The sequence below is a fragment of the Nerophis ophidion genome, linkage group LG20 (genome assembly GCF_033978795.1).
Source record: "Nerophis ophidion isolate RoL-2023_Sa linkage group LG20, RoL_Noph_v1.0, whole genome shotgun sequence".
NCBI classification, from domain to species: Eukaryota; Metazoa; Chordata; class Actinopteri; order Syngnathiformes; family Syngnathidae; genus Nerophis; species Nerophis ophidion.
This window is the reverse complement of record NC_084630.1, coordinates 3,012,099-3,032,328: the sequence shown is the minus strand read 5'-3', so window position 1 is coordinate 3,032,328 and position 20,230 is coordinate 3,012,099. Positions and strand designations below refer to the sequence as shown.

Sequence of the window (20,230 nt, the reverse complement as noted above, 5' to 3'; positions counted from 1 at the left end):
TAGGGACCCAAACAAGTTTTGCATTGAATATTGAACAAGCAAGACTTATATAACTTTATAGTGACATGTAAAATTGAGTTTCAAATAATAACAATATTTAAAAAATATAAATGGCATAGCAAATAAAATTTAAATAAAAATGTAATGCCTATTTTCTATTTGCAGCCTTCTGAGGTAAATATCAAAATAAACTTTTTCCACAGGCCAATAATAAATTTGAAAATAAAATAACAATAATGAATGAATCAAACATTCAAGCCTTGAAGTAGAAAGAAAAAGTGAATGAATAAAACGTTAATTATTGCTCAGTTTGCTACACTGATTTGGTTAAACAACGCTTATACAACCTAATAGTGCAAAATCAACTTTCTAAAAACCTCACAGAAATAAAATGTAAACAAAAAATGTAATGCCTCTTTTCTATTTGCAGCCTTCTGAAGTAAATATCAACATTAACTTTTTCCACTAGCTAATAAATTTGAAAATAAAATAATGAGGGGGTTGGAGGTGGATATTGTAGCGTCCCGGAAGAGTTAGTGCTACAAGGGGTTCTGGGTATTTGTTTTGTTGTGTTTATGTCGTGTTTCGGTGCGGTTGTTCTCCCGAATTGTGTTTGTCATTCTTTTTTGGTGTGGCTTCACAGTGTGGCTCATATTTGTGACAGTGTTAAAGTTATTTATACGGCCACCCTCAGTGTAACCTGCATGGCTGTTGATCAAATATGCGTTGCATTCACTTGTGTGTGTGTGTGTGTGTGTGTGTGTGTGTGTGTGTGTGTGTGTGTGTGTGTACAAGCCGCATATATTATGTGACTGGGCCGGCACGCTGTATGTATAGAGGAAAAGCGGACGTAACGACAGGTTGTGGAGAACGCTAAAGGCAGTGCCTTTAAGGCACAACCCCAATATTGTTGTCCGGGGAGAAATTCGGGAGAATGGTTACCCCGGGAGATTTTCGGGAGGGGCACTGAACTTCGGTAGTCTCCCGGGAAAATCAGGAGGGTTGGCAAGTATAAGCGGTGTTACAGCGGCACTGCCGTTGTATAATCCTGGCGGGCCAGCTCTAATGTTAATTTGATATTGCCTTAAGGGCCAAATGAAATTACACGGTGGGCCAAATTTGGCCCGCGGGCCAGAGTTTGACACCCATGTTATAAAGGGTGGAGTCTGGCAGTAAAACCTGCTGCTGCTCGCCATCACAATTGAAACTCATGAAATCACTTTAGTTTAGTGCTTCTCGGTTATTTACTGTTAAGGAAGTTAGGAAGAAGAAATGATTAATATTATTGGTATTAATAATATAATTTGTCAATAAAATTGTTAAAAGAAGACCTCTGTATAACCTTGTATCCTTATTAACATTAAAGAAAAACGGAAGAATGAAAAAACGGATGAACTTGCAACAAAGAATAACTTTAACATTGTTTTTTTTTAAACTGTAACAGAAAAGATTTTAAGTGCATCGATTTGCCTGAAATTTAAAAAAAAATCCTTGTTTAATTTTATTGTAAAATAGAATTAAATAATCTCAAACAATACTACATTCAAATTGATCAGCAACATTAATGCAGGAACACAATATATAAAACACTTTAACTTACAAAACAAAAATGAGTTAATATAATTTGCTGTTTTTTTGATCAAAATAAGGAAGTCAGGATTAATGTTTACAATGAACACATTTTGTACTGCAGTTTTTCGAAACAGAGATTAGAGCATGATACTGATTAAGCATGAACCCCTCGACTCTTTCCCATAAAGTATATTGAAAGCAATGACTTTGCATCTTTGTTCTGAAAACCAAAGTGTACATCTGTTTTATAATGTAGCTATAAACTTCAAGTAATACATTTCATTATCAAAGACTTTTCTATATTTGTCAGTGCTGTACATCAGGGGTGCCCACACTTTTTCTGCAGGCGAGCTACTTTTCAATTGACCAACTCAAGGGGATCTACCTCATTTATATATATCATTTATATTTATTTATTTATGAAAGAGACATTTTTGTAAACAAGTTAAATGTGTTTAATGATAATACAAGCATGTGTAACACATATAGATGTCTTTCTTTCACGAAGACAAGAATATAAGTTGGTGTATTACCTGATTTCCTATCTTCACAATAAAAGCCCTGCTTCATGCTGCCTGCGCTAACAAAATAAGAGTCTCAGAAAGCTGGCGTGCACAAGTGATGTGCACGCCAGCTTTCTGAGGGATCGCTTGTGCACGCCAGCTTTCCGAGACTCTGTATTTAGTTAGCGCAGGCAGCATGAAGCAGGGCTTTTATTGTGAAGATAGGAAATGTGCAGTCAGCCTTTAGAGTTTTGACGGAAGGTACGGCGCGAGAGTCTGTTGAAATAAAAAGTGTTTCTCGCCTTCCTCTCGGTCATATTTTCATAATAATGATCTTGCAGCAGCCAGCGTCATCTCACAAGACCCTCCGGTACCGTGAATGTCATTTAAGTGACGTCTTGGTGAAGATTGATGATCACTCATTTTTAGGTCTATTTTTTTTTAAAAGCCTGGCTGGAGATCGACTGACACACCCCCCGCGGTCGACTGGTAGCTCGCGATCGACGTAATGGGCACCCCTGATGTACATGCTTGAACTTCATTATATTTAATGTTATATGTAGCATTGTTAAAACTAGTCTTGCATAATAGATCATATTTTAATGTTGGTAAAATACTGTAACAGTTTGATAAGACTGATTTTTTTATTTTTTTTTATTAAAAGCAACTCACTCCTAGCATTTTCTTTACATTCTATTATTTCTTACTAAAGCGTAGCATGACGGTACACATTTAAACATGTGGTGGCACTCCAACATAGTGGGGGTGCAGATATTTAAATGGATTTCTAGTTTGAGTCAGAGTTCTGTTTAACTATTATCCCAGAATGCAACAGGACACTTACATGGATATAGTTTTATACTTATATGGATATAGTTTTAAAAAGCCTTACATCATTCAATTTAATTTGTTACACTGTGCAAACTTTAAAGTGCAAGAGATAATACGATAGTATAGGATACATGGATATGCGTGTTATACATAGTATCAGATGTAGTATTGTCAATATAAGTATTGCATAATAGACCATGTTCCAAAACATATAAACCATGGTACCGTTTGGATACCCAGATAGCGGCTTGAGTACAAACCTAACTGAGAATGGTAGGCTAAATAGCTACAGTATATGGTATGATGCAAAGCACATCCAGGTTTATGTATCTGTGGCTTATTTACCAGGTAGTAGAGGGTTTTGCCCCCTAGTATTGCAGAAAAGTCACTGCAAGTTAACCAAATTAAAACTGTACATGTTTTACCTGAGTGATAAGGAAGGCAATTCCGATTCCATACAATATACTGTTTAAATGTATGTAGCCAGTATAATATTACCTGGAAAATATTACTAGAAAACTCTCTGTATCAAACTTCTTCATTCAGAATTTAATAATAGAGAGCACGCAATAGACAGAGAAAGAGAGAGCAATTGATAGAGAGAGCAACAGAGAGAGACAGAACCAGAGAACCATAACCCAAATTAATAAATTACAAAAGCCACATGTTTTCCATATAATCATGACAAGCTTGCCTTGAGCACAAACAGAACACCAAATCCCCTTAAGTCCCAGAAAAATAATAAGTCTTTTAAATTGTCAAACTCAAAAAAGAGAGGTTCACTTGTATCCGGGCTTCCACCATACCCTGAAGTGCTTGGATCACATCGGGTTGCTTAGCTTCTCCGTTTGAGTAGTGCCACGTCTAAATTCTGCATGAAGACGTTTAATACAGAGTCTTTTCTAGATGGATTTTTCCAGATAGGTGCGCTGGCTACATTAATTGATACATTAAGTTGAATTTCCAATGAAATAGACTTTAGAATACTTTGAATCATGGTACTGCTTACTACCCAGATTACAGCGGCATACAAAGATGGCTGCCAAGGACCCATAATGCCATTGCTGTGAAACTAAAGTGTTAGTTTGTGGTTTATCTCGGGCTGAATCAGTGTTTTTCATTTGGACTTTTTTTTTTTGATTGATTGAAACTTTTATTAGTAGATTGCACAGAACATATTCCGTACAATTGACCACTAAGTGGTAACTCCCGAATATTTTTTTTAACTTGTTTAAGTCGGTGTCCACGTTAATCAGTTGTTGGTAATTCATGGACAAATATATTTATTTTCAATATTTACTCTCAGTCAAGCTTATTTTTAGGGTAAGTAATACAAGTTGAAACCGTCAAACAGAATGGTAATCTAAATAGTGATGTCCGTGGCTCTAAGAACTTGTCATGATCCGTGGTCCGGATCATGTTTTTGTTCTGTTCTGTTAGTTTTGGACTCCCTTAGTTCCTGTTTTTGTGCACCCTTGTTTGTTACCATGGGTGCCTATTGTTTCCACCTGTCTCTGATTGGTGCTCGGGACACTCACCTGTTTCCCGAGCACTAATCAGACGGACTATTTACGGTAAGCCAGCCTTTGCCGGTCAGTCGGTCTGACGTCATTGTTTGCTGCGAGCAACAGTTACCTTGAGTACTTCTATGTTTCTTGTTTGTAGTTCCTGTGCTAAGCTTCGCCATAGCTCTCATGCTATCGGAACATTTTTCTTTATTCTTGTTTTGCATGATTTATGGAGATTAAATCATCTCCTACCTCACGCTGTCGTCCGGAGTTGTACCTCTGCATCCCGGGAGAACAACCCCGCAGATGCAACCCGCACGTGACACAAACACGTGAGTCAGTATGATCAAGAATATGAAATTGGTCTCTGTATCGCTTGTGTGAAAACATGTATAGTGTCACATTAATAGGAATATGATTGCTTATATTTCTACATGGTTAGCTTGTCGTGACACATCTGTATCAATAGGGAGGCAAAGCCCTAGTAGTAACCATGTTCGGATTACTGAAAAACACACGTTCACCATTCCTGGATTTTCGTGGCAATCTGGAATGGCTTTTGCTAGAAGGGTTAAAGTTAGGCTCTAACCACTAAAATAGCAGGCGGATGTGATGTGGGCAGATCCTCAGGGACTCTGGTACCTTAACGTGAACATAGCTTGCATCATACCATACAACTATTCAGCAATCATCCTCAGTAACGTTTTAGTAATGGCAACCATATTTGTACTCCCACTGCAATCTGGGTATTTAAATGGCACCATGACTCAAAGTAGCCTTGTATATAGGTTTTAAAAAGTCAAAGATTATTCTTTACAACTGTGTATGCAACCTTAGTCGATCAAACTTAGGTTTGAAGTGAATTAAATATGATTCATTTCCTTCTAAACGTGGTCTTATTGTCAGACTGATGTACACAGTTTATAGATTTGAACAAATATGATATGAAGTATATTACTTCATCCAATGCTAGTTTTAATAGTGCTGCATCCATCCAATTTCTATTGCTTGCTTATTTGATGTTTTAGCTACATTTTACGGTAAACATGTGTTTATACTAGGGATGCACCGAAATGAAAATTTGTGGCCGAAACCGAATAAAATTTAAACGCTTGGCCGAAGGCCGAATACCGAATAATGAATGCAGTTTTTCCCCAAAAATGTAATATTGCATAAATAGCCTAGAAAAAATATTTAGACATGTTTTTCAAATAAAGTAATTTTTTACTGAATATTGACATTTTTCTAATATTCCACTAGTCTTTGCTTTTCAAAAAAAGCACAGTTTTTCATTTATATTAGGCCTTCAAACAAAACATGCATTCCAAAAAAAAACAAAGTGCATTAAAGTGGATAAACCCACAACAAATGAATTATTGTCCTTTTTGGCAAAAGTCTGCTTAGCCACAGTAGATATGCTAATAATGTAAACAGAAGGCTCAAGTAAATCTCAATTAAGTGTGTGCTTGTAACCTCATACACTTATACAGGTACACAACATATCCCAACGTCACTGCACGTTGGTTGATTGCGTCACCACGTCAAACAATTGCGTCACACGCCACTATTCGGCCTTGTTTTTAACTCATTCCACCGAAGGCCGAATGTGGCTTTTTTGCCATATTCGGTCTAATATATTCGGTTACCGATTAATCGGTGCATCCCTAGTTTATACTATATAGTTTTGAACAATGAGAGGGTTAGGGTTGGGGTCGGGGTTTGGGTGCAGTGTCTAACCCTAATGTTATGTACAGAGGAGGGAAGGAGGCGACAACCAGGGCACAACTGCGGTACACAAGGTTTATTTAAACCTTTGATGATACATGGCGTGTGTATGCTACTCTAAGTGAATGAGTGATGACAAAGTGTAATATTAATAATGTAAATGTTACCAGGGTTTGTTGTCTGTGAGTGTTGGTTGTATCCTTCGTCGAATCCAGAGGGGCAAGGCGAAGAGGCAGTTCGTGAGCAGGCAAGATGTCGGGGGCAGGAGCGAGGCAGCGTGGTCTGGGTCTGAGCAGGGAGGTCGTGGATCGAGGAAGGCAGTTAGGAATCCGGATGGATGTCGAGAGGCAAGGTACGATCACGGAAGACAGGGGAGTCACTGTGGAAAACACAAGGGACATGAAGAAGGGAGAGTCGGAGAGAGCAAAGAGCAAAGCACAGGGGAGGGAATGCCAGACGTAATGCGTACTGGGAAGATAGCGACGTTCTGGCAAAGGTTCCTCGGGTCTGCTGGCTTTTATGCTGCTCCCTCTCATCAAATCCAGGTGTGTTGATTCTTGACAGTCTGCAGGCTTGTTGTTGCTTGGGCGTGCTGCACTCAGCACGAGTGAGTGCAAGTCTGAGTGCACTGTCAGCAGAGGCCTCTCTTGGCGCACTGCTAGCAGAGGCGCACGCAGCTCCAGCCGCCGAGGAAACGCGGGTTCGACCCTGCGTCGTGACACCTAACCCTCTAACATGCTAACTTGTTCACCTAATATTGCAGCTGTACACCGCAGAGTCAAATAAATTGGTACTTGACCGACTCAGTGGCCTAGTGGTTAGAGTGTCCGCCCTGAGATCGGTAGGTTGTGAGTTCAAACCTCTGCCGAGTCATACCAAAGACTATAAAAATGGGACCCATTACCTGCTTGCTTGGCACTCAGCACCAAGGGTTGGAATTGGGGGTTGAATCACCAAAAATGCTGCCCACTGCTCCCCTAACATCCCAGGGGGTGATCAAGTATGATGGGTCAAATCCAGAAAATAATTTCGCCACACCTAGTGTGTGTGTGACAATCATTGGCACTTTAACTTTAATGTTAACTGTTAGCATTATAACTTTAGCAGGTTAGCATTCCTGAAATTTTTGGTTGTGGGTCCAGGCATCCAGAAAGAAGTGACCGCATGAACCATGTGGGCCCGTCGACTTGCATAAACCTCGAGGTTTATGCAAAAATTAAGAAGACATTTGTTGTGACCCCTACGGGTTGTGGTCAAAATGCTTCGAAAGACATGATAACATATGTAATGCAGATATAATCAAAGTTGTATAATTATCAGATAAATCAAAAAAATCTTGCTGAAATTTTAAAAACATGGGCTTGTCATCCTCCTCAAGGTTTGTACCAAAATTCTATGGTTTTCGAACAAACACCCTAATGTTATAGTAGGTGTTTGTACAAGGTGTTAAGCTAACTGAGAAATTTCAAACCAATCAGTGTATTCGTCAGAAAGATAATAGAACAGGCAACACAGTAGGGGTTCATGTTTAAACAAGATTTCCCCCTTTCAGAAGTATAAAAGTTACACTGGGGTGTCCTGATTTCTATACATGACTGTCTTTTGTGTGCACTAGTCAGAAACTAAAAGTAGTCCCACAGCCTGTATTTACTTTTGAGTTCATCATGAACAATTACCCCAAGCCAGGTCGCTCAGGGTCTGATTAGTTTATTTATTTGTGCTTCGAAACCGGATCGAGGGTAAAGGAAAAGGCCATTTAGGAGACGATTTGCTTCAAGTGTGGATGAGAAGCTTGAAAAAAAACCTGCATTCAATCAACTCATTCACCCTCCTATTGCGGGCCTTCTGTGTCACTGCTGCTCCTGGTCCACATCTACATTGTTACCAAGGCTGTTGAGTAATTACTGCACTTTGGGATCAAAGCTCCGACCATGTCCAAGACAAATAGGAGTACTTGCGTCAGATAGGGGTGCATCTGATGGCTTGCCGGGAAAGTCGAGATAGAACCCTACACGGGTCAATCACAGGCACTCCGCCTAATGTCAGCCTTGTGAACTTAAAGTGAACCGTTTGATTGATTATTCTTAGGATGCAGAGTCATACTTAAAACCAAACACTGCTATTTTGGTGTACAGTAAATGACTCTAAGTACTCAGTAGTCTCCTGCCCCATGTTTTTCTGATAACACAACCTAAAAATAGACCATATCAGCCAGTGTACATACAGAGTAATGTATGCCTCTTCAAAACAAAAGCAGATGAAGAGTGAACTGGACTTGGAAGCTTCCAGAAGCACTTGAGAGCCGACATCTGCACACGCCAAAGGGGTCTCGAAAACAGCCAGAGCAACACTGCAAAGATCTAAAGGCTGCGGGAGGTCAAGGTGACTCAAACACTGAGGCATCCTCTACTCGTTGTGCTGCCAGGTTTACTAAACGAGCACTGATGTACAGGATAGTAGGGGCTTTGAGATAGCAATCTCTCATCTTTAAGAGGGACTTTTGCGTGTAGTTTTCTGGCTCAAGCCAGATCTTGAATAAGTGCTTGAATCTACACCAGGGCTATTCAACTGGCGGCCCGAGGACCAAATCATGACAGCAAATTAATAAGTAGATTACTGATAGTTTTGAGAAAAAATATGTAATTCAATCATCCATCCATTTTCTACCGCTTATTCCCTTTGGGGTCGCGGGAGGCGGTGGTGCCTATCTCAGCTACAACCGGGCGGAAGGCGGTGTACACCCTGGACAAGTCGCCACCTCATCGCAGGGCCAACACAGATCGACAGACAACATTCACACTCACATTCACACACTAGGGACCATTTAGTGTTGCCAATCAATCAATCAATCAATCAAAGTTTATTTAAATAGCTTTTAATCACAAGTGTCCTACAGCATGGGTGTCAAACTCTGGCCCGCCGTGTAATTTAATTTGGCCCTTGAGGCAATAATAAATTAACATTAGAACTGGCCCGCCGTATTATACAGTGGCGGTGCTAATTCTCATACTTGCCAACCCTCCCGATTTTTCCAGGAGAATCCCGAATTTCAGTGCCACCCCCGAAAATCTCCCGGGGCAACCATTCTCCAGAAGTTCCACCCGGACAACAATATTGGGGGCGTGCCTTAAAGGTACTGCTTTTAGCATCTTCTACAACCTGTCGTCACGTCCGCTTTTCCTCCATACAAACAGTGTGCCGGCCCATTCACGTGATATGTGCGGCTTCTACACACACACAAATGAATGCAAGGCATACTTGGTCAACAGCAATACAGGTCACACTGAGGGTGGCAGTATAAACAACTTTAACACTGTTACACCACACTGTGAACCCACACCAAACAAGAATGACAAACACATTTCGGGAGAACATCCGCACCGTAACACAACATAAACGCAACAGAAAAAATACCCAGAACCCCTTGCAGCACTAACTCTTCCGGGACGCTACAATATACACCCCCGCTACCAACAAAACTCGATTTTACATGACACTATAAAGTTATATAAGCCCTGCTTGTTCAATTTTCAATGCAAAACTTGTGTGGGTCCCTATTTAAAGGTTAAGTTGTTCAACTTTGGCCCACGGCTTTGTTCAGTTTAGTATTTTCGCGCACTCTGTATTTGAGTTTGACACCCCTGTCCTACAGGTTTTCACAAACTCACAATAACATCCCATTACCATTAATGGATTAACGTGGACCCCGACTTAAACAAGTTGAAAAACTTTTTCGGGTGTTACCAGTTAGTGGTCAATTGTACGGAATATGTACTGTATTGTGCAATCTACTGATAAAAGTAGTGGCTCTCTGGAGCTTTTTCAAAAATATATGAAGAATGGAAAAGATGAGGGGAAAAAATATAAATAATTTTTGTTTTATTATGGTTTCTGCAGGTGGACAAACATGACACAAACCTCCCTCTTTGTTATAAAGCACACTGTTTTTATTAAACATGCTACACGAATTCGAGTATTTGGCGAGCGCCGTTTTGTCCTACTAATTTTGGCGGTCCTTGAACTCACCGTAGTTTGTTTACATGTACAACTTTCTCCGACGTGTTTTATGCCACTTCTTTTTCCGTCTCATTTTTTCCACCAAACGTTTAATGTTGTGCATGAATGCACAAAGGTGAGTTTTGTTGACGTTATTGACTTATGTGGAGTGCTAACCAGACATATTTGGTCACTGCATGACTGCAAGCTAATCGATGCTAACATGCTATCTAGGCTAGCTATATGTACATATTGCATCATTATGCCTCATTTGTTGGTATATTTGAGGTTTCCTTTAAGTCCTCTTAATTCAATCTCATGACACTATCTGTATGTTATATGGCTTTTATTTTTTTGCGACTTCAGACATATTTGTTTTTGTATTTTTGGTCCAATATGGCTCTTTCAACATTTTAGTTTGCTGACCCCTGCCCTAACCTAACCACACATCCAGGCAAGGAAAACTCAAAAGAACCCAGTTGGGGGAAAGGGACTGCATAAACCCCATTACTGGGTGATCAGCTGCAATGGATGTGGAGTGGGTTTAATTATTGAATTGTTACATTAACAGATTATTTGAGAGTTCGGAGTCCGGTCCATCGGGAAGCCAGCAGCTATGTCATCCCACAGCTGTCCATGGAAGAGGGATCTATTTCTAGCACCTCGACAAGACTCGTATCTCTCCACAAAAAATGTATGGCCACCTGGTATCCTCTCCCGGCAGGAGAGGGGGTAGCCAGCAGGAAAGCGGCAGATCAACTAGTCTAAAAAGTATATAAATTAGTGTCGAGGCGGGACTTGAATGCTACTGAATACAACAGGAAATGGCGCAAAACTCTATATATACGTCCATATATGTCAGCATCCAAATTAGAAGCCTTTTTAACCTGTTTTAAAATGATTCTATCATCATTCATATACTAAATAATATATTGTTATCGCAGGAGGCTGCAATATATATCGCGATATAGATTTTAGGTCATATTGCCTATCGCTAGCGTAGAAATTGCCATTGAAAAACATTTGATACAAAAAAATATCTACCAAACATATCGGCTCCTTCAATGTTTGTATTTATTATTTTGATTCAACGTGTTAAAATGCCAAAACGTGTCTCAGTGCCAATACAGCTATTTTTATATTGACAATATGTTTTTCAATACCAAAACTTACTGGCAGTGTTTTGGCTCCATAGATTTTCAATTTTTTTAAGGCTGTCCAAGTGCTTATTGTGGTTAACAAGCTCAAATATTTGGGTCACATCATTACAAATGATCCATTTATGTGATGACTATGATATGCAATGCCAATGTTGTACATTTTACAAATCCCGTTTCCATATGAGTTGGTTCGCTTCCCCTTTGGTCCGAATGACATGATGTCGAATATTTCCAAAAACAATTTGAAATGTGGACTCGTCAGACCACAGAACACTTTTCCACTTTGCATCGGTCCATCTTAGATGATCTCGGGCCTGGATGTTGTTAAAAAATAGCTTCCGCTTTGCTTAGTAGAGCTTTAACTTGCACTTACAGATGTAGCCACCAACTGTATTTAGTGAGTGTGGTTTTATGAAGTGTTCCTGAGCCCATGTGGTGATATCCTTTACAGATTGATGTTGGTTTTTGATACAGTGCTGTCTGAGGGATCGAAGGTCACGGTCATTCAATGTTGGTTTCCGGCCATGCCGCTTACTTGGAGTGATTTCTCCAGATTCTCTGAACTTTTTGATGATATTATGGACTGTAAATGTTGAATCCCTAAATTTTTTTGCAATTGCACTTTGACAAACGTTGTTCTAAAACTGTTTGACTATTTGCTCACGCAGTTGTGGACAAAGGGGTGTACCTCGCCCCATCCTTTCTTGTGAAAGACTGAGCATTTTTTGGAAAGCTGTTTTTATACCCAATCATGGCACCCACCTGTTCCCAATTAGCCTGCACACCTGTGGGATGTTCCAAATAAGTGTTTGATGAGCACTCTTCAACTTTATCAGTATTTATTGCCACCTTTCCCCAACTTCTTTGTCACGTGTTGCTGGCATCAAATTCTAAAGTTAATGATTATTTGCAAACAAAAAAAATGTTTATCAGTTTGAAGATCAAATATGTTGTCTTTGTAGCATATTCAATTGAATATGGGTTGAAAAGGATTTGCAAATCATTGTATTCTGTTTATATTTACATATAAGACAATTTCCCAACTCATATGGAAACGGGGTTTGTATGCACAAGGCAATAGACTGGCATGCAAGTTCTATATGTGTACAGATGATGTTTAAATAGCCCTTTTTAGAGCCTAAAGTACTGTGCTCTATGCAGCCCATTTGTGGTGAAGCTCCAGCAAATCCAAAATTAGAAGGCTTATGGTGACGTTATAATGATGCTTTTGGAATATTACTCAAGCTCCCAAAATTGGACAAGTCAGTCATATGTTAGTAACTTGTAATGTTCCCACCTTTCGCTAGTCTTTAATCTTAAAGCCTTCAGTCTCAGAATTCAAATTCAATAATACTACTCTACAGTATTTGGACTTTAACCCGCTTACGTGTACCATCACTTCATTATACAACACTATATAATTGCAACTTTCCTGACATCTTGCATGGTTTATAATTACTTACTGGGTTCTAAACAGAACACCTATGAAGGAACCAGACTTTAGGTGTCAAATATGCCTAAGCAGGTGTGAGGGTCTTAGACTCAAATAACTAAAACCAGAGTCTTGTCTTAAGGCAGGAGTCAAATTATTCAGTCAGTTTCCCTGAGGCCAAGTATCTAGTTTGTAAACTTAATCCAAGTCTCATATTTTAGAGCTTGAGTTTAGGTCTTATGTCAAGGTCTCTGATCGTTGTGCTTTAGTGCAGATCAACTCTGTTTCCACTGTATTCTGTAGTTTTTAGCTGTGGTTTTAGTCTCTTAGAACTTAAATGTTTTAGGTATACTTGGTTCAGGTTTCAGGTCAAATTTCTAGAATTTATGCTTATTTTCGAATCAAATCAAACATGTTTGTGTATGACTCATAGTCTTTCTTTTTTTTTAATTTTTTTTTTTTAGCTTAAGTCCAAAATGATACTGTTACAACTTCACGTCTCAAGTATTACAATTCAAATTCAACTGTTAAGTTTGATGGGTCAAGTCTAGGTTAACTCATCCAGTCTTTGCGCTTGAGTCCAAATTCATACTGTTTCCATTTGAGTCTGTTTTCTTTTTTTTAGGTATAGAATCACAATACTTTGAGAACTTAAGTTTAAGTCCAAAGTGTCGTAAGTTCAGGTTAAGTCTCTGGCTTTGAAACGTAAAGTCAAGTCAATTCTGTCAATGTTTTGCGTAAATCCAAGCATCCATTTGTTTAACTTGAGCCCAAGTTCAAGTTTTGATCTTTTAGTCAATTCTACAGCATTTGAGTCTTACATCTCAAACACTCGTGGCCTCTCTGCAGGACTTTACAGTCCCTCCAGGATTTTGCAATGTTGCAATCGCGCCAATTCACGCAAATTCAAAATATTAAACTTGTCAAATAACTGCAACTTCCTCTTCAATTTTGGCCAATCAGCATAATTTCCGCGAATCAATTTTGTCTCTGAGCAAGATAAGACCTACTTCCGGTTCCTGTCTACAACTGTAAGCCTTCTGGGTAAAGTAGTTTATAACATTTCACTTTCTATTTCACGTTTTTACATATTTCTTTAAGCTTTTATTTATTCTAAGTTAGGCAATTAAAGACACAGCATTTACATGACAGAGATGTTGACATCTCACCGTCTCTCATTTACCAATAAAAATCATTGTGATACTGTAGATCGCTTGCAACATTTCACCTAAGTTCTTAATGTTTGGGGGCTAAGTGTATTGGAACATAAATTAATGTTGCAACAATTGATGCAACTTTTTGTAAAAAGCTGCCAGGAAATCAGGCATTTGAGGCCTTAACAATCAGTTCCTAGAGCAGGGGTGTCAAACTCAAATACAGAGTAGGACAAAATTGTAAAACTGAACAAAGCTGCGGGCCAAGGTCGAACAAATTAACCTTTTAATAGGGACCCAAACAAGTTTTGCATTGAATATTGAACAAGCAAGGCTTATATAACTTTATAGTGACATGCAAGATCGAGTTTCAAATAATAATAATAATAATAAAAAAATATTAATGGCATATCAAATAAAATTTAAATAAAAATAGAGTGCCTCTTTTCTATCTGCAGCCTTCTGAGGTAAATATCAAAATCAACTTTTTTCACAGACTAATAATAAATTTGAAAAAAAAAATAACAATAATGAATGAATCAAACATTCAAGCCTTGAAGTAGCAAGAGAAAGTGCATGAATAAAACGTTAATTATTGCTCAGTTTGCTACACTTATTTGCTATAACACTGAAAATGGAACAAGCAACGCTTATATAAATTAATAGTGCAAAATCAACTTTCACAAAAAAACATCTGGTATATTTAATAAAATTTTAATAAAAAATAAATAAATGATAAATGGGTTGTACTTGTATAGCGCTTTTCTACCTTCAAGGTACTCAAAGCGCTTTGACACTACTTCCACATTTACCCATTCACACACACATTCACACACTGATGGAGGGAGCTGCCATGCAAAATGTAATGCCTATTTTCTATTTGCAGCCTTCTGAGGTAAATATCAACATTAACTTTTTCTACAGGCTAATACATTTGAAAATAAAATAACAATGAGGTGGGGGGGTATATATTGTAGCGTCCCAGAAGAGTTAGTGCTGCAAGGGGTTCTGGGTATTTGTTCTGTTGTGTTTATGTTGTGTTACTGTGCGGATGTTCTCCCGAAATGTGTTTGTCATTCTTGTTTGGTGTGGTTTGACAGTGTGGCGCATATTTGTAACAGTGTTAAATTGTTTATACGGCCACCATCAGTGTGACCTATATGGCTGTTGGCCAAATATGCTTTGCATTCACTTGTGTGTGTAAAGCCGTAGATATTATTATGTGACTGGGCCGGCATGCTGTTTGTATAGAGGAAAAGCGGACGCTAATGTTAATTTGATATTGCCTTAAGGGCCAAATTAAATTACACGGTGGGTCAAATTTGGCCCACGGGCCAGAGTTTGACACCCATGCCCTAGAGCAGGGGTGTCAAACTCAAATACAGAGTGGGCCAACATTTAAAACTGAACAAAGCGGCGGGCCAAGGTTGAACAAATTAACCTTTTAATAGGGACCCAAAAAAGTTGTGCATTGAATATTGAACAAGCAAGACTTATATAACTTTATAGTGACATGCAAACTTGAGTTTCAAATAATAATACTAATAGAACAAATTTCAATGGCGTATCGAATAAAATTTAAATAAAAATTGAACGCCTCTTTTCTATTTGCAACCTTCTCAGGTAAATATCAAAATAAACTTCTTTCACAGGCTAAAAATAAATTTGAAAATAAAATAACAATAATGAATGAATCAAGCATTCAAGTCTTGAAGTAGCAAGAGAAAGTGCATGAATAAAACGTTAACTATTGCTCAGTTTGCTTAGCTGATTTGCTTTAAATATGGAAAAAGCAACACTTATATAACTTAGTGCAAAATCTTAATAGTGGTGGTAGCGTAGGGTGTGTATTGTAGCGTCCCGGAAGAGTTAATGCTGCAAGGGGTTCTGGGTATTTTGTTTATGTTGTGTTACGGTGCGGATGTTCTCCCGAGATGTGTTTGTCATTCTTGTGTGGTGTGGGTCCACAGTGTGGCGCATATTTGTAACAGTGTTAAAGTTGTTTATAAGGCCACCCTTAGTGTGACCTGTATGGTTGTTGACCAAGTATGCATTTCATTCACTCGTGTGTGTTTAAAAGCCGCATATATTATGTGATTAGGCCGGCACGCTGTTTGTATGGAGTAAAAGCGTACGTGACGACAGATTGTAGAGAACGCTTTAAGGCAAGGCCTTTAAGGCACGCCCTCAATATTGTTGTCCGGGTTGAAATTCGGGAGAATGGTTTCCATGGGAGATACTCGAGAGGGGCATTGAACTTCGGGAGTCTCCTGGTAAAATCGGGAGGGTTGGCAAGTATGAGTATTAGCGGTGAATGCGGCTGTATAATACTGGCGGGCCAGCACTAATGTTAATTTGATATTGCCTCAAGGGCCAAATTAAATTAGACGGTGGGTCAAATTTGGCCCGCGGGCCGGAGTTTGACACCCATGTCCTAGAGGGACTGACTTTAACAGCACACAATACTCCACAAGAGACATAAAAAGGATAACAGACACATCCTGCCCCACAAAGTGTGTAATCCACTATCTGAAATCCTGTTGGGAGGTTTGGGAGAGTTATGAGCAAGACTTGTTCACACTTAAGAGGAGCCCTCAGATCCTTGAGTCTCCTAAATCAGGACACATTTCTCCTGCTCCACATGACTAATAGTAATCCCCGACAACACTTGCACTTCCTCCCACAAGTATAAGGTTGCCCCTGATGGTGATGTCACCCAATCCTAAATGTATCCCCATTCGTGTTGCCGGCTGCAGGTGCGATGTCTTTGATGTCTTTGATGCCGCAGCACATGTGTGTGTGGTCATTTACAGAACATTCAAATGAAACCGCGAGATGGCATTAAATCCATAGGATGTGGAATCTCACCTTTTGTGAGTGGAATTCCATATTGTGTTGCATTCATGTGCAGCATCATGTTGGCCTCCCTCTGGACTGAACTGTCACCTAGACCTTACTGGGCCTTCTCCCACCCTCCCCACTTCCATCCTGGGGTCAAGGCGACGCCGTCTTGAACTTGAATCTTGCAGTTTATTTATTCCACTACGCCTGTGTTTCACATTTAGAGAAGGCCTCTTCTTGTATTCATTCACTACAGATGTTGTCATAATGCCAGCATGGCAACTTGCCTCTGTCTTTTGGGGGGAGGAGGGGTTAGTTTTTGTCATAAATAATAATAATCTAATATTGCAATGGGCCCTGCGATGAGGTGAAAAATGGATGGATGAATAATATTGCATTGTTAAACTTATCATTGAGGCCAGTTTTCTTCATTAACCATAATAATGAATACGCAATATTTAAGTTCTATAATAATTCAATATTGCAATGTTTGAATTTTATAACAGGATTCGCTTTAGTCATTATTAATATTAATCTAATATTGCAGTATTACACTTGTGTAATAAAATCCGCGTTCTTCAATAATTATGATAGTCTAATATTGCAATGTTTAAATTTAATAATAGGATCTGCTTTTTTCATAGTTAATAATAATCTATTATAGCAACATTAAACTTTAATAATGAAATCTGCTTTCTTCATTAATAATAATATTTTAATATTGCGATGTTAAACTTTTAAAATGGAATCCCGTATCTTCATCAATAGTGATATTAATCATTGGGCAATGTTTAACTTTTACAATACAGTTATGTTTTTCAAAAAACTAAAATTATATTGCAATGTTTTTTTGGGCAGCACGGTGGAACAAAGTGTTGGTGTGTGTGCCTTACATTAAGAAGGTCCTGAGTTCGATCCCCAGGCTCATGGTCTGTCTGTAAGGAACTCTCGCGGCTGTGTTGGAGCCACTATGGATTGAACTTTCACAGTATCATGTTAGACCCGCTCGACATCCATTGCTTTCGGTCCCCTAGAGGGGGGAGGTTGCCCACATATGAGGTCCTCTCCAAGGTTCTCATAGTTATCATTGTCACTGGCGTCCCACTGGGTGTGAGTTTTCCTTGCCCTTATGTGGGCCTACCGAGGATGTTGTAGTCGTAATGGTTTGTACAATCCTTTTGAGACATTCGTGATTTAGGGCTATATAAATAAACATTGATTGATTGATTGATTTCCATGTTCTCCCCGCGACTGTGTGAGTTCCCTCTGTGTACTTTGGCTTCCTCCCACCTCCAAAGACATGCACCTGGGGATAGGTTGATTGGCAACACTAAATGGTCCCTAGTGTGTGAATGTGAGTGTGAATGTTGTCTGTCTATCTGTGTTGGCCCTGCGATGAGGGCGACTTGTCCAGGGTGTACGCCGCCTTCCGCCAGAGTGCAGCTGCGATAGGCTTCAGCACCCCTGACACCCCCAAGAGGAATAAGTAGTAGAAAATGGATGGATGGATTGATAATATTGCAATGTTAAACTTTTATAATTGGGGTCTGCTTTGTTCATTAATAATAATAAACTAATATTGCAATGCTAAACTTTTATAAAATGATCCACTTTATTTATTTATTTCAAAAAAGTATTTTTTGTCATCATTTTAAGTGGGAGAACTTATATATATATATATATATATATATATGTCATATATATATATGTATGTGTGAAGTTATATATATATATATATATATATATATATGTGTATGTATGTATGTATGTATGTATGTATGTGTGTATACAGTGGGGCAAAAAAGTATTTAGTCAGCCAGCGATTGTGCAAGTTCTCCCACTTCAAATGATGACAGAGGTCTGTCATTTTCATCATAGGTACACTTCAACTGTGAGAGACAGAATGTGGAAAAAAATCCAGGAATTCACATTGTAGGAATTTTAAAGAATTGATTTGTAAATAATGGTGGAAAATAAGTATTTGGTCAACCATTCAAAGCTCTCACTGATGGAAGGAGGTTTTGGCTCCAAATCTCACGATACATGGCCCCATTCATTCTTTCCTTAACACGGATCAATCGTCCTGTCCCCTTAGCAGAAAAACAGCCCTAAAGCATGATGTTTCCACCCCCATGCTTCACAGTAGGTATGGTGTTCTTGGGATGTAACTCAGTATTTTTCTTCCTCCAAACACGACCAGTTGAGTTTATACCAAAATGGATACATGGATGATACAGCAGAGGATTGGGAGAATGTCATGTGGTCAGATGAAACCAAAATAGAACGTTTTGGTATGAACTCAACTCGTCATATATATATATATATATATATATATATATATATATATATATATATATATATATATATATATATATATATATATATATATATATATATATATATATATAATGTACATTTTCAAGAAATTTACCAAAATGCTGTTGCTGCTTCTGTTGGCAGATTATATTGCTTATTTTGAATCGTGCATCTCAGATTTGTGTACACATGGCTAAAAGGCTGTATCCTTTCTTTCAGGCTCAGGTCCTCTTCCAGAGACTTGGGAGCTCCAGGGTTCTGCACAGGATCATAGCTTTTCCCAATACTGGGCTCTTCCAGACGGATACGTCAGATGTCGTTCCTGGTGTCTGCAGGAGTCATCCATCTAGCTTGGGGTTAGCTTCACATCTCGACCAGGGCGATCGATAACATCCAGGTAGGTCACTGGGCAAGCCTCTTAGATTAGTGATCAATAAATGATAACGCAGCCTCACCAAAGTCTGCGTCGGGGGTTGAGAAACCAGAACACTCTAGCGAGAAATTAGCTACTGGAACAAGAACAAAACATTCCTGGAGCAACAAAAGTATCTGGAGCCTTGATTGCAGTTATTCTAGCTCGCTTTGATGTCCAGCTTTGCAGTGTTTATGTAATAAAAGCCCCAGGTGACACTATAGTGCCTGGTCACTGGTAAATGGTGACTTTAACAAAATTCACATATCTACATTATGAGATTGTACATCAGTTAACTCTTGCTTGTAAACACTCCCATCCATCAATCATCGGATGTGGAGTTCTACACTCCCTCCAAGGTCTCCCGTCCAAAGGCAAAACCCAGTAACTCAATTTTGGTCAAAACTGAGCTGATAGTAATTTTGGAGTTCTTAGGTGATATGCTTTACATTAGTGTATGCGATATTGTAATTTTTTCCGTAAGTAAGCTGTTACGCGCATGGCAGGACCTAGCAACTACCACATAACCGCGTAGATACAACAGAAAAACCTAGTATCTCAAGGGACCAATCGGAGCTTCTTTGTCAGTCGCCTTATTGTCTTTAATGAGACATTTTCAGGCATGGGGGCCGACGGTCCACCTGATTTTGTGATATTAAGGCACGAGGGGATATTTGGAAGATTGGCCCAGGACGTTGCAAGCACCTTCATTAAATGTATTGTTCTTGATTCTTCCCCTTGCATACTCTTTTGGGCAGATAACTGTGGAGGTCCAAATAA

General features: G+C 39.0%; 1 protein-coding gene across 8 annotated transcripts in view; it reads left to right on the top strand.

Annotated features, from left to right (window-relative positions):
• The window catches only part of sgms2a (sphingomyelin synthase 2a), a 246,777-nt gene that overhangs the window by 121,941 nt on the left and 104,606 nt on the right, over window positions 1-20,230 (top strand). For 7 of the 8 annotated variants that reach the window (XM_061880316.1, XM_061880313.1, XM_061880314.1 and 4 more), the window contains one exon: window positions 19,258-19,435. The gene's annotated coding sequence lies outside the window, so the exon portion shown is untranslated. Of the gene's footprint in view, window positions 1-9,256; window positions 9,273-19,257; window positions 19,436-20,230 lie in introns of those variants that run through there. The other variant, XM_061880319.1, reaches the window with a different exon arrangement.